Consider the following 12,776-nt stretch of genomic DNA (forward strand, 5'->3'; position numbering starts at 1 on the left):
GAAAAATATGGTGTAGATAGAAGACATATCTTATAAGTTCAATCATGTATTTCCGTGCTCTAAACAACTCCCACAATGCTCTTTCTACTGTTCCATAAGAGGTAATTAATGATCATATTATTTGCATTTTAAATTACTTTGTGTGCACTGGATATTTACTCTGATCACAAGAAGGATATTGCCTTGAAAGGAGTATTATGTTGCAGTCATAATTAACTCGATTAAAAGTTATTTATCAAATTAGAAAATAAAGAAACTTAGTTAACAATATATTTATTTTCATCATACAGAAGGATATTAATATAATTTTTTTCTTTTGATATTTTCTACCATTGCCCCAAAGCAAAGATTATACTTTCTTTGGTTAACTATTAAACTGTTCTTAAGTATTAAATCAAAGGCAGAGTATTTCTTTGACTATAAACAGAGAGATTGATAGGGTTATTAGAATTCATCTGGTTTCTATCACTCTGCTATAACAATGCAATACACTTTGTTTATAGTTACAGTAATAATAATGCATCTTTTTTCTGCCTAATTTTAATGGCGCTCTATTTCATTACTAAAATCTTCTATGGTAACATATATGGTTTTTGTTATAAATATAACCAAATTTCCCCTAACTGCAATATCTTGCTAGTGCAATTGTGATACCAATGTTCATGAAATAAATCTACCCATTATATTTGTATATATTTTATTAGACACTTTAGAGAGGTGCTATTACTTTTTCTTTATGAAAATTTTCTATTGTAGCTATTATAATGTACATTTCAAAGGAGGTATTCTTGTAAGTATGAAGTAGTTTTAGAAATATTACAAAATAAAGTCTTTTTAAAGTGACCTAGAAACTATAAATGTATACTGATATTTGGATACATTTTAAAGAATGTACAATTTGAAAATAGTTAATGAAGAAACAAGCATATGTCTGGCATGCTCTTAAGAATGTCAAGATAAAAGAAGCCAGAACTTTTCACTCTTATGACTGATTTCTTTTCATTTACAGAGTTAATAATCAAACTAAAATAAATTCAAGTCATAACCTGGAACAGTATTATTTACACTTTTTAATAAATTTGAGTATGCTTGATATTTACTTTGAACAGAAATATAGGCCATTAGATCAGTAGTGTTCCTATAACTTTACTATATAGTGAATAATAATAATTTTTATTTCTTAATATTAAATATGAACATATATATTTAAATACAATATATAAAATATATAGCTTATCATGTAACAACATGATAAAATATAAATAGAACTATAAATCATGTTTAGTATAAATAAATACTAAATATAAATATTTAAATATTATCAATAAAAATGATGAATCTGATTTAAGATAAAAATTTTTTATCAGTTCTGTTGTGTGGTATGCCACACAAATTTGTTTTTTTATTTAGATGATGAAATGCAGTATGTGTTTTCCTATGGCTAACATTTTCCTGAATGAAAACATGAGACTCAGAATCTTTTGAAAAATTGTTGCATCTAGTCACATATATAAGCATTCTATTTTGGGGAAGACCACGGAGTATTCTTTTTGTAGATGCTTTGTTAAAGTGTGTACTTCTTAGGTAAAAACATATCTAGTGTGATGACCTCATTTGGAAAGCAGATAAAATTAGAGACCAGGCCACTAATATAGGCTGCTTGTGATTCATTTATTTTCAAGGGGTAGGGAAAATGTTATAGGAGCTTGATTTCAATTAAATTAAAAATATGTTTTAAAGGGGAAGAGGACTTGGCCCAGTGGATAGGGCATCTGTCTACCACATGGGAGGTCCGCAGTTCAAATCCCAGGTTTCCTTGACCCATGTAGAGCTCGCCCATGCACAGTGCTAATGTGTACAAGGAGTGCCCTGCTACGCAGGGTGTCCGTGGCCCAGAGCTCTCTGGAGCTAACTGAAGAACCTGTTTGGGGCTCCAGGAGACCAGAAGAGCATCCTACAGCATCCTTGAAGGAATGGAAGGAGGATACTGCCCATCTGCAGAGAAGACTCATAAGTAGAGTGCTCCAGGCCCTGGAAGTCAGTGACCATCATCCACTGGAGGCATAAACTGCCTCAGGACCTGTTCCATGGCTGGAATTGAAAACTCCCATAAATGGGGTAGAAAGAGACAGTTGGGCACCAGCTTCAGCTCCTGATGAGCAGATTCAGCAGGCTAAAGTATAATCCTGAGAACAGCTAAAGTTCGAGATTGTCTAAGTAAAAACAGAGGCCATAGTAGCTGCCATCTTAACTCTGTGCCTGGCTTGAGGGGAAGCGGGGTGGACTGAAAATCCCAGTGCTGGTGGGGACTGCCTTCTTTCATCCAGGTCAGATTGCAGCTCTAGCCTAGCCCCAGCCCCACTGCTGGCAGGGAGGAAGCTGGGGGACCTGTGCCAGCCTCTCTGGGAAATTACCAACCAAGCCCCAGGGGCCAGGGATTATCCTACTCTAGTGGCAGAAGCTGCCCCAGGAGGAATTCTGTGGTTGGGATTGGAAGCTTCATCTCCCCAAAACAGAGGAGAAGGAGATGGTTGGCCATGGATTTCAGCTACTGACTGGTGGATTCCACTGGCTAGAGTATAACCCTAAGAACAGCTAAAGTTTGAACTTGTCCAGGCCAGAAAGAGGCCTGTATCCACCATTTTCACTCTGCCCCCAGCCTGAGGGGAAACCAGACTGACTGAAAATCACAGTGATGGTAGGAGCTGGTTTCTTTCACCCAGATAAGCCTGGAACCCTAGCCTAGGCTTCAGCCCCACCTCTGGCAGGGAGGAAGATGGCGGGCCCTGCACAGGCTTATCCAGGTAACTGCAGGTACATTTGGCTGGCTCAGACTGAATAATAGGAAGTTTATCAGGGCAACCACAGTCATCTTGGACCTGTACCATGTAGACTGCTGCCCACACCTACAACTCCATCCCCACCCCAGGCAGGGGATAAAGGGGCATGAAGCTTCATCAGTCTCTCTGGGCAACTATAGTCTTACATGACTTGGATTATTCCACACAACTGTGACTCTGTCCCTAACCCTGGCAAAGGAAAAAGTTGGGAGAAGCTTCATCGGTCCCTGCGGTAATGAGGGCAGCTTGAGCCTCCACAGCTTATAGTACCAACTACATCCTTGTCTTCTACTGTACAACCAGCAAGGGAGAAATGGCAGGAAGCCCTCAACTAAAGAGAAAATCTGCACCCAGAATAAATACTCTAGGAAGCCAGGTGCCAAGACACCAACAAAAAATTACAATCCATACCAAGGAACAGGAAGATATGGCCCAGTTAAAGGAACAAGATATGCCTCCAGATGAAATAAAGGAGTTGACAACTAATCATAGATGTTCAAACAAATCTTATCAATAAATTCAAAAAGATGGCTACAGAGATTAAGGAAATTAAGAAGATATTAGATGAGCACAAAGAAGAATTTGAACACATACATAGAAAAATAGCAGATTGTATGGGAATGAAAGTGCAATCAATGAAATTTAAAAAACAATGGAATCATATAATAGCAGATTTGAAGAGGTGGGAGAAAGGATTGGTTAGTTTGAAGAAATGGCCTCTGAAAGTGAACATACAAAAGAACAGATGAAGAACAGAATGGAAAAAATTGAACATATTCTCAGGGAACTAAATGACAGTAAAAGACATGCATACATAGGTGTCATGGCTGTCCCAGAGGAGAAGAGAAGGGAAAAGGGCAGAAGGAATATTTGTAGAAATAATGGTAGAAAATTTCCCAACTGTATTGAAGGACATAGATGTCCATGTTCAAGAAACACAACATACTCCCTTCCAAAAAATCTGAATAGACTAACTCTGAGACACATACTAATTAAAATGTCAAATGCCAAAGGCAAAGAGAGAATTTTCAGAACAGCAAGAGAAAAGCAAAATATAACATGTAAGTAAAGTGCTGATTACTCACCAGTAACCACGAATGCAAGAAGACAGTGCGATATATTTAAAATACTACAAGAGAAAAACTTCCAGCCAAGAATCTTATATCCAGCAAGATTGTCTTTCAAAAATGAGTGCAAGTTTAGAATATTCACAGATAACAGAAATTGAGAATATTTTTAACCAAGAGATCAGATTTTCAGGAACTTCTAAAGGGTGTGCTAGAGCCTGAAAAGAAAAGAAAGGAGAGGCCTAGAAGAGAGTCTAGAAATGAAGATTATATCAATAAAAGAAACTAAAAGTGTCAAAAGTGTGGTGAAAATAAAATATGACAGATAAAACTCAAATACTCAGGAATAAACTTAACCAACAATGTAAAGCACTTGTATTCAGGAAACTGCAACTCAATGTTAAAAGAAATTTTAAAAAGGCCTAAATAACTGGAAGAACATTCCATATTCACAGATTGGAAAACTAAATATCATTAAGATGTCAATTCTACTCAAATTGATATACAGATTCAATGCAATCCTAATAAAAAAGTCCACCAGCATTTTTTAAATTGAAAACATGATTATCAAATTTATTTGGAAGGATATGTAGTCCTGAATAGCCAGAAACATCTTGAAAAGGAAAAGTAAACTCTCCTCTCTAGACTTCAAATTATATTACCTGGCTATAGTGGTAAAAACAGCATGGTACTGGCATAAAGACAGACACAACGACCAATGGAACCAAATTGATGGTTCAGAAACAGACCCTCACATGTATAGTCAAGTGATTTTTGACTAGTCTGTCAAATCCACACAGTTTGGGCAGAAAAGTCCATTCAACAAATGGTGCTGAAACAACTTGGATATCCATAGCCAAATGAAGGAAAAAGGACCCTTATCTCACACCTTATCCAAAAAATTAACTCAAAATGGATCAAAAACCTAAAAATAAAAGCAATAACTGTAAAGCTTCTAGAAGAAATTGTAGGAAAATAGCTTCAAGACCTGGTGGTAGGTGGTAGATTCTTAAAGGAGATAAGAGGAGGACTGAGATGAACTACTGATGTTTAACATACGTAGGAGTCTTAATTAGTTTTACTGTAAAAGTGTGGAAATACATAGCATGAATGGTAGCACATAGTAATTGCTAGTTTATAAATGGGAATGAGGCTGAAAATGGTAATCTAAGTATGTAAATGCCAACTGACAGAATGCTAGAGAATATTCTAGGAACAGAATAACACAGTAAACCAAGAGGTGGATGAGAATTGTGGTTTATGATACAGATGCAAGAGTGTCCTTTGGTAGTTAGAGCAAATGTACATCACTACTGCAGGGTGTTGGGAATGTGGAGAAGCATGGGAAAGATTCAACTGGAGTGACCTATGGACAGTGGTTAGCAGTAATAATATAATATTCTTGCATCTGTGTCAAAGATGTACTGTTTTGATAATGGGGCAGTATGGAAAATGCGAGCCAAATGTACACTATGGACATGGTAACAGATGATTTAATATTATTTGTAACAAATGTTCCACCACAGTGTGGTGTGTTGATAGAGGTGTATTGTTTGGAAATTCTCCCCATGTGCATGATTGTTTTGTAAGTTTACACCTTCTGTCATAAAAGGTATATTTAAAAAATAATAATAAGGTGGATTGGGGGAAAACCCACCAAATATAAGATAAGGACTATAATTGGTAGTAAGATTTTGACAATACTCTTTCATAATTTGTAACGAACATCTCACAACAATGCAAGGTGTTGGTGGAGGGCTGATGTGTGGGACCCATGTATGATGTTATGCATTTTGTTTTGTTAGCTCACAACTTTTACTGTATACATATTGTTTATGTATGTTCATATATAAATTATATAAAGATAATAATAATAGGGGATTTGGGGAAAATACTTCGGTTAGTAGTAATATTGGGGCTAAAACCCAGCTCAGCTACATAAAATTCATTCCCTTATCCATTAACTAGAGTATATAACACAGATCCTCATTATCAAATAAAAGTTTCCAATGAAATGCAGCATCACTACTTTCATTAATTATAGCATTGGGACCTTAGTGGTTTCCTGTATCAGATATATGATTTGAACAATGTTTTCTGTATCATACTGATTCCTTGCAATGTAAGTCTTATGTGAAAAGAATTTCATTGTCAGCATAACTGGCAGAATTCAACATTGAACTTTTTTTTTACTTCAGACAATAAAAATTTTAGTTATTACATATTATAAATGTCAATAAAGTATAAAATATATAGGATTTTAGTAACATTTAAGCACCAGGCTTTTTTTTCTGAATATGTACAACTACATATGCAAATGTATGTGTAAAAATACCAGAAATATTTTCAGCAGAATCTGACAAAGAAGTAGACAAGAATCTGGGATGTGTTTTAAGAATTCACTGAGGTAGAACGTTGATTCTTACCACGTGGTCTTGGTCTTTCCCTACACTTGTTGTCACTGTTCAGTCTGAGCTAAAAAGCTCTGCAGAGGAAGCATGTGGCTACAACTCACAGGCAGATACAGTTCTTGTGATGAAACTAAGGGCAAGTGGAAATGTACCATCTGACTCTACTCTTACTTTCTGATTTCCCATCTCTCTTCTTCCAGAAAATTCAGAACAGCCATGATCTTGTGCTTCCTTTATACTGGTAGTTAAAAATATATTGGGATTTCTGGGAAGATGGCCTCAGAGTAGGCAGGCAGGGCTCAGTTCTCCTGCAAAAATAATTGAGAAAGGGAAAAAAGCTGTCTGAGGGACATACTTTGGGATACAACAGACAAGGACAGTGCTGTGAAACCCCAGGAGGGTGAGGGAAAGAGAGACAAAGCACTCAACATGACAGCTGTGAGTTGCTAAACCCCCATGGCAGCTGGGGAAGGAAACCTCCCCCAACCTCAATGCACACAGCCTGGATAAAACCACAGTCCACTGCAGCCAACTGTGAGGGGAAGAAGGAGGGTACAGCAGAGGGCAGAGAATGGCTCCCTTCAGTGAATTTGGCCAGTAGAGCCTGTTTGAATCTTGGCTCTGGCCAGACCAGAAGTACCAGCAAGAGGAGGTTTAAAGAAACACCTCCATGGAAAGGTCTTCTGACAGTTGCCACCTGCTGGCCAGCCTGGAAACTGCAAGGAGAAAAACTGCTTTTATGTCTCTATTAGCTTGAACCACTGGGAGAAAATCTATGACCCATTAGTGAGTCCCTGGTCTGATATTGATAACTTAAACTGGGAAATTTTAAAGACACAGAATAAGTGAGCTAAAAATCAAAGAAGAGCTGTGGAAAAAAAAAAAACATTAAATAAGGGAGAGAAATTGGCCATCAGAGTAAATTCACCAACATAATCAGATGCTTAGGCATCAGCAAAAAGCTACAAGCCGTACTAAGAAACAGGAAGAAATGGCCCAGCCAAAGAGGCAAACCAAATATTCTGATGAGATACAGGATTTAAGGCAACTAATCAATGATAATAACACAAATTTTCTAAATCAATTCAAAGAGTTAAAGATAAATATGATTAAAGAGGTAAAGGATATTAAGAAGACACTGGGTGCTCCAGCCTCTGCAGCCTCAGCCTCAGGCCCAGCAGCCCTGGCCCCAGCCTCTGCTGTGTTGCCTGCCAGCACCATCATGGAGAACAAGGCCAGCCCCACAGGGACAGCAGGGGGGCCTGGGGCTGGTGGCCATGGCTGGGGGTAGGGAACCCATGGTGGCATGGGCTGGGGAGCCAGCTGAGTGGTGGCGGTTGGGTGAGGGCTGGGCCAGGTGAGGCTCCAGTGTCTGCAGGCAGAGCAGTGCCCCCAGAAGGTGCCCTGTCTAATGGAGTTTATGTAATGCCAAGGGCAGCCAACAGAGAGGTGAAGTTGGTGGTGTCCAGCACAACTCTGGGGGACTTCCTGATGCAGCTGGAGGATTACATGCCTATGATCCCAGATGCCATGACTGGTTCTACCTGAACCATGCTGGCTTTGAGATCTCAGGCCCATGCATAATTCAGGTCATGTCCCTAGCTGCCCAGAAATTCATCTCAGATGTTGCCAACAATGCTCTACAGCAATGCAAAATGAAGGGCACAGCAACTGGCAGCTCTCAAAGCAAGAGCAAGGACTGCAAGTAACTCTAGCCAAGGAAGACCTGACCCCTGCCCTCACAAAGTATAGCATCAATATGAAGAAGCTACCCAACCCAAATGTACAGGTCCCCATATCCCCGCACCAGCCTGTTTTCATAATAAACCTTACTGTGACAGGAAGGGAAAAAAAAAAGAAGACACTGGGTGAGCATAAAGAACAATTTGAAAGCCTGCAAAGAAGAGCTTATGGGAATGAAAGACACAGTGGATGAGATTAAAAACATATTAGAGGCAAATAACAGCAGAATGGAATTGATCAAAGACAGAATTAGTGATATTGAGGACAGAGCAACTGAACTGGAAAAGACAGGAGAACAGAAAGAGAAGAGAATGGAAAAATGGAAGAGGGTCTCAGGGAATTGAATGATGACATAAAATATACAAACATACACATTATTGGTGTCCCAGAAGGAGAAGAGAATGAGAAAGGGGCAGAAAGAATATTTGAAAAGTAGTGACCAAAAACTTCACAACTCTTATGAGAGATATAAATATCTATATCTAAGAAGAATGACATATTCCAAACAGAATAACTCTGAATAAACCTACTCTGACACACACTAATCAGATTAACAAATATCAGAGATAAAGAGAGAATTCTGAAAGCAGCAAAGAAGAAAGCAAAGCATCGTATACAAGGGAGCCTCAGTAAGATTAAAGGCCAACCTTTTACCAGAAACCATGGAGGCAAGAAGAAAGTGGTATCATGTATTTAAGGTACTAAAAAAGAAGAACTGCCAACCAAGAATTCTGTATCTGGTAAAACTGTCCTTAAAATATGAGGGTGAGTTTAAATTCTTCACTGAAAAACAAAAACAGAGAGAGTATGTTACCAAAAGACCAGAACTGTAAAAGATTGTATTGGAAAAAAATTTAGTGAGTATTGTTCAAACCTAAAAGAGAAACATCTTGCAGGAAACTTTGTTAATTAGCAAACCAATGCCTTGTTGGTCAGGACTTTTCATATTTCAGGAGGAATGATGAGAACTAGAATAGCAGGCACGTTAGGGGTGTTTTGTAACAAATAAGAAGAGATAGGGTGCTTTCCAGGGAGTACTGTGGTCCTCCCCGGGAAGGCTGGCCACTTTCTTGGGGATTGACACATAAAACTTGGAATGTACTGCCTGGGGAAGTGTTGTGCTCTTTCCTGAAGAGGCTGGCCACTTCCTCAGGAAGTGACATAGTGCTTGCAAATTGCCATCTATAGTATTGAGCTCACTGATTATGAACTCAAAAAAAGGGACAGTCCCTGGTTGGGCCAATTGAAGTCCCACTCTGGGAGAGGGTGCTCTGTGCTGGTGTTGTTTTCAATCAAGACTCTGGTATCAGTTGCTGATTTGGGACTTCCCAGCTGTGACCTAGATGTTGGTGAGTTTGTATGTAGACTGTTCTATTTTTCTGTCATTTTGTGACGCTGTTCAATATTGATTTAATCTTTTGACTGATCATGTTATTCTTGTTTCACACTCTAATTGTCAGTATAGACTTATTAAACTAGATATGCATATATCTAGTTTATATATATATATCATCCAATTGGGATTCTGGCTGGATGTGGGCCAGGTAAGTTGGTGTGTCTCCTGGTTTGGTGAGCTTATATCTATATGTATGTACATCATAAAGGATTGTGATGCAGCAGTTGGACTCCTGTTTGTAGACCAAACTTTGCTTATTTTATATTCTCCTAATTATTAACAGAAGTTTAATAACATAAATAAATATGTCTGTGTATTGCTTTTTTATGCTTGAGTTAATTCATCATATCAATCTATATGTAGACATAGATATAGACACAGCTTTACTAAATAAATATGGCAAAGAACTAGCAAAGCATTTTATTTAGCAGAACAGAGATACTAAATGGAGTGCTATAGTCTGAGAGGGAAAAAACAAGAGTGAGAGATGACGAGGGGAAGGAATAAAAATGGAGATTATTAGGAAGGATAAATTAAAGGTTAAAAAAGACAATAGTAACATATGAAAACAGAAATCCAAAGGATAAAGTGAATGAAGTAAGTATTGCCTCTACAATAATAACATTGAATGTTAATGGATTGAAACCCCCAATTTAAAAATATAGACTGATAGAATTGATACAAAAATATGAACCATCAACTTTCTGTCACAAAGACAGGACTCAATAAATTTTTAAAAATGGAAATTATACAAAAACTTTCTCTGATCACAACAGAATGAGACTGGAAATCATTAATGGATGGAAAAGGCAAAATTTGTATAGAGATTAAACAACTCACTTTTAAATAATCAGTGAGTCAGAGAAGAAATTGCAGGAGAATTCAGTAAATATCTTGAGATGAATGAAAATGAGAACACGCTATACCAAAGCCTATGGAACACAGCAAAGGGAAATTAAGAGTCCCCAGAAAGAGTTGAAATCAAAGACATAACTGTCTACCTGAAGGAACTAGAAAAAGAACTGCAAACTAATATCAAACCAAGCCAAAGGAAAGAAATAATAAAGATCAGAGCAGAAATAAATGAAACTGAGAGCAAAAGAACAATAAAGAGAACAATAAAACAAAAGTTGGCTCTTTGGGAGATTGGCTAAATCAACAAATCCTTAACTAGACTAACAAGGAAAAAGAGAGAGGATACGCAAATAAAACCAGAAATTGCGGGGGGGGGGGGCATATTACCACTGACCGACAGAAATGAGATCATAAGAAGATACTATGAACAACTGCAAATCAGAAAACTAGACATCACAGATGAAATGGAAACATTCAACCTAAATTGACCCTAGAAGGAATAGAAGGGCTCAACAAATCAATCACAAGTAAAAAGAAACTTCCCAAAGATGAAAAGCCCAGGACGAAATGTCTTCACAGTTCAATTCTACCAATCATTCAAAGACTTTCTAAAAACAATCTTGCTCAAGTTCTCCCAAAAAATTAAACAGGAAAGAGTTCTAACAAATTCATTCTATGAAGCCAGCCTCACTCTAGTACCAAAACTAAGTAAAGAGACAACAAAAGAAAATTACAGACCAATATCTCTAATGAATATAGATGCAAAAACCTTCAAAAATACTTGCAAACTGAATCCAAAGTACATTAAAAGAATTAGACACCACAATCAAGTGGATTTTATCCCAGGAATGCAAAGGTTGTTTTTCAACACAAGAAAATCAATTAGTATAATAAACCGCATTGATAAATTGAAGATCCTCTTGTTTGATGCAGCAAAGGCATCTGACAAAATGCAGCATCCTTTCTTAATAAAAATCGCTAAGATAGGAATAGAAGGAAGCTTTCTCAATATGATAAGTTTATATATGAAAAACCTACAGCTAGCATCGTATTCCATGGTGAAGGACTGTAAGCATTCCTGGTGAGATAATGTGCAAGACAAGGATGCTAACTGCCACCATGTTACTGAATATTGTGCTAGATGTTCTAGCCAGAGCATTTAGGCTAGTTAAAGAAATAAGAGGTACCAAAACAGGAAAGGAAGAAGTAAAACTTTTCTATTTTGCTGATGATGTGTTCCTGTATCTAGAAAATCCTGAAAAACCCCAAACAAAGTTACTAGAACTAATAGACAAGTTTAGCAAAGTGATGGGATACAAGATGAAGAAGCAAAAATCAATAGTATTTCTATACACTACTGATAAGTAATCTGAAGTATTTCTATACATTACTGATGAGTTATCTGAAAAATCATTTACAATAACAAATAAAAGAATCAAATATTTAGGAATAAACTTAAACAAGGACTTAAAGATCCTGTATTCAGAAAATTACACAACATTACTAAAAGAAACTGAAATAGATGTAAGTAAATGGAAGGACATTCCATGTTCATGGATTGAAAGACTTAATATCATTAGTCTTTCTACCCAAACTGATTTATAGATTCAACCCAATACCAATAAATATCCCAACAGTCCTTTTTTTTTTTTTTTGTAGAAATTGAAAATCCAAAGATCAAATATATTTGGAATGGTAAGGGACCTTTAACAGCCAAAAATATCTTTTTTTAAAAAAGAATGAATTTGGAGGATTCTGACTTCCTGAAAGTAAAGCATATTACCTAGCTACAGTGGTAAAAACAAACAAACAAACAAATAACAACAACAAAAATAAACCAGCATGGTACTGGCAAAAAAGACAAATTGACCAATGAAACCAAATTGAGAACTCAGAAATAGATCCACACATCTATGGCCAACTGATTTTTCACAAAGCTGTTAAGTCCATCCAGCTAGGCCAAAAGAGGCTATCAACAAATGGTCCTGAGAGAATTGGACATTCATCTCCAAAAGAATGAAAGAGGACCCCTATCTCATACCATATACAAAAAAAAAGTGGATCAAGGAACTCAATATATTATAAAACCTTTTATAATAATATTTAATAGTATATTAATAATAATATTAATATATACAATCATATATACTATTATGTTATATTATATATTAGTTATATTTTGATATATTTATATTATTAATATATTATTGTATTATATTGATTTTATTAAATTGTAATAGCTAAACTAATAAAGCTTATGAAGAAAATGTAGAAAAACATCAAGACCTTGTGGTAGGCAGTAGTTTATTAAAATTTATACCCAAAGCACAAGCAATGAAAGAAAAAAAAAGATAAATGGAACCTTCTCAAAATTAAACACTTGTTTTTCAAAAGACTTTTTCAAGAAAGTAAAAAGACAGCCTATTCAATTGGTGAAAATATTTGGAAACCACATGTCTGATAA

General features: G+C 36.6%; 1 pseudogene; it reads left to right on the top strand.

The window, feature by feature from the left end:
• Positions 1–7,423: 7,423 nt before the first annotated feature.
• On the top strand, positions 7,424–8,254 carry LOC101417917 (transcription initiation factor TFIID subunit 10 pseudogene; annotated as a pseudogene).
• The last annotated feature ends 4,522 nt before the right edge of the window (positions 8,255–12,776 follow it).

Source organism: Dasypus novemcinctus, chromosome 20, assembly GCF_030445035.2.
Source record: "Dasypus novemcinctus isolate mDasNov1 chromosome 20, mDasNov1.1.hap2, whole genome shotgun sequence".
In the NCBI taxonomy this organism is placed as follows: Eukaryota; Metazoa; Chordata; class Mammalia; order Cingulata; family Dasypodidae; genus Dasypus; species Dasypus novemcinctus.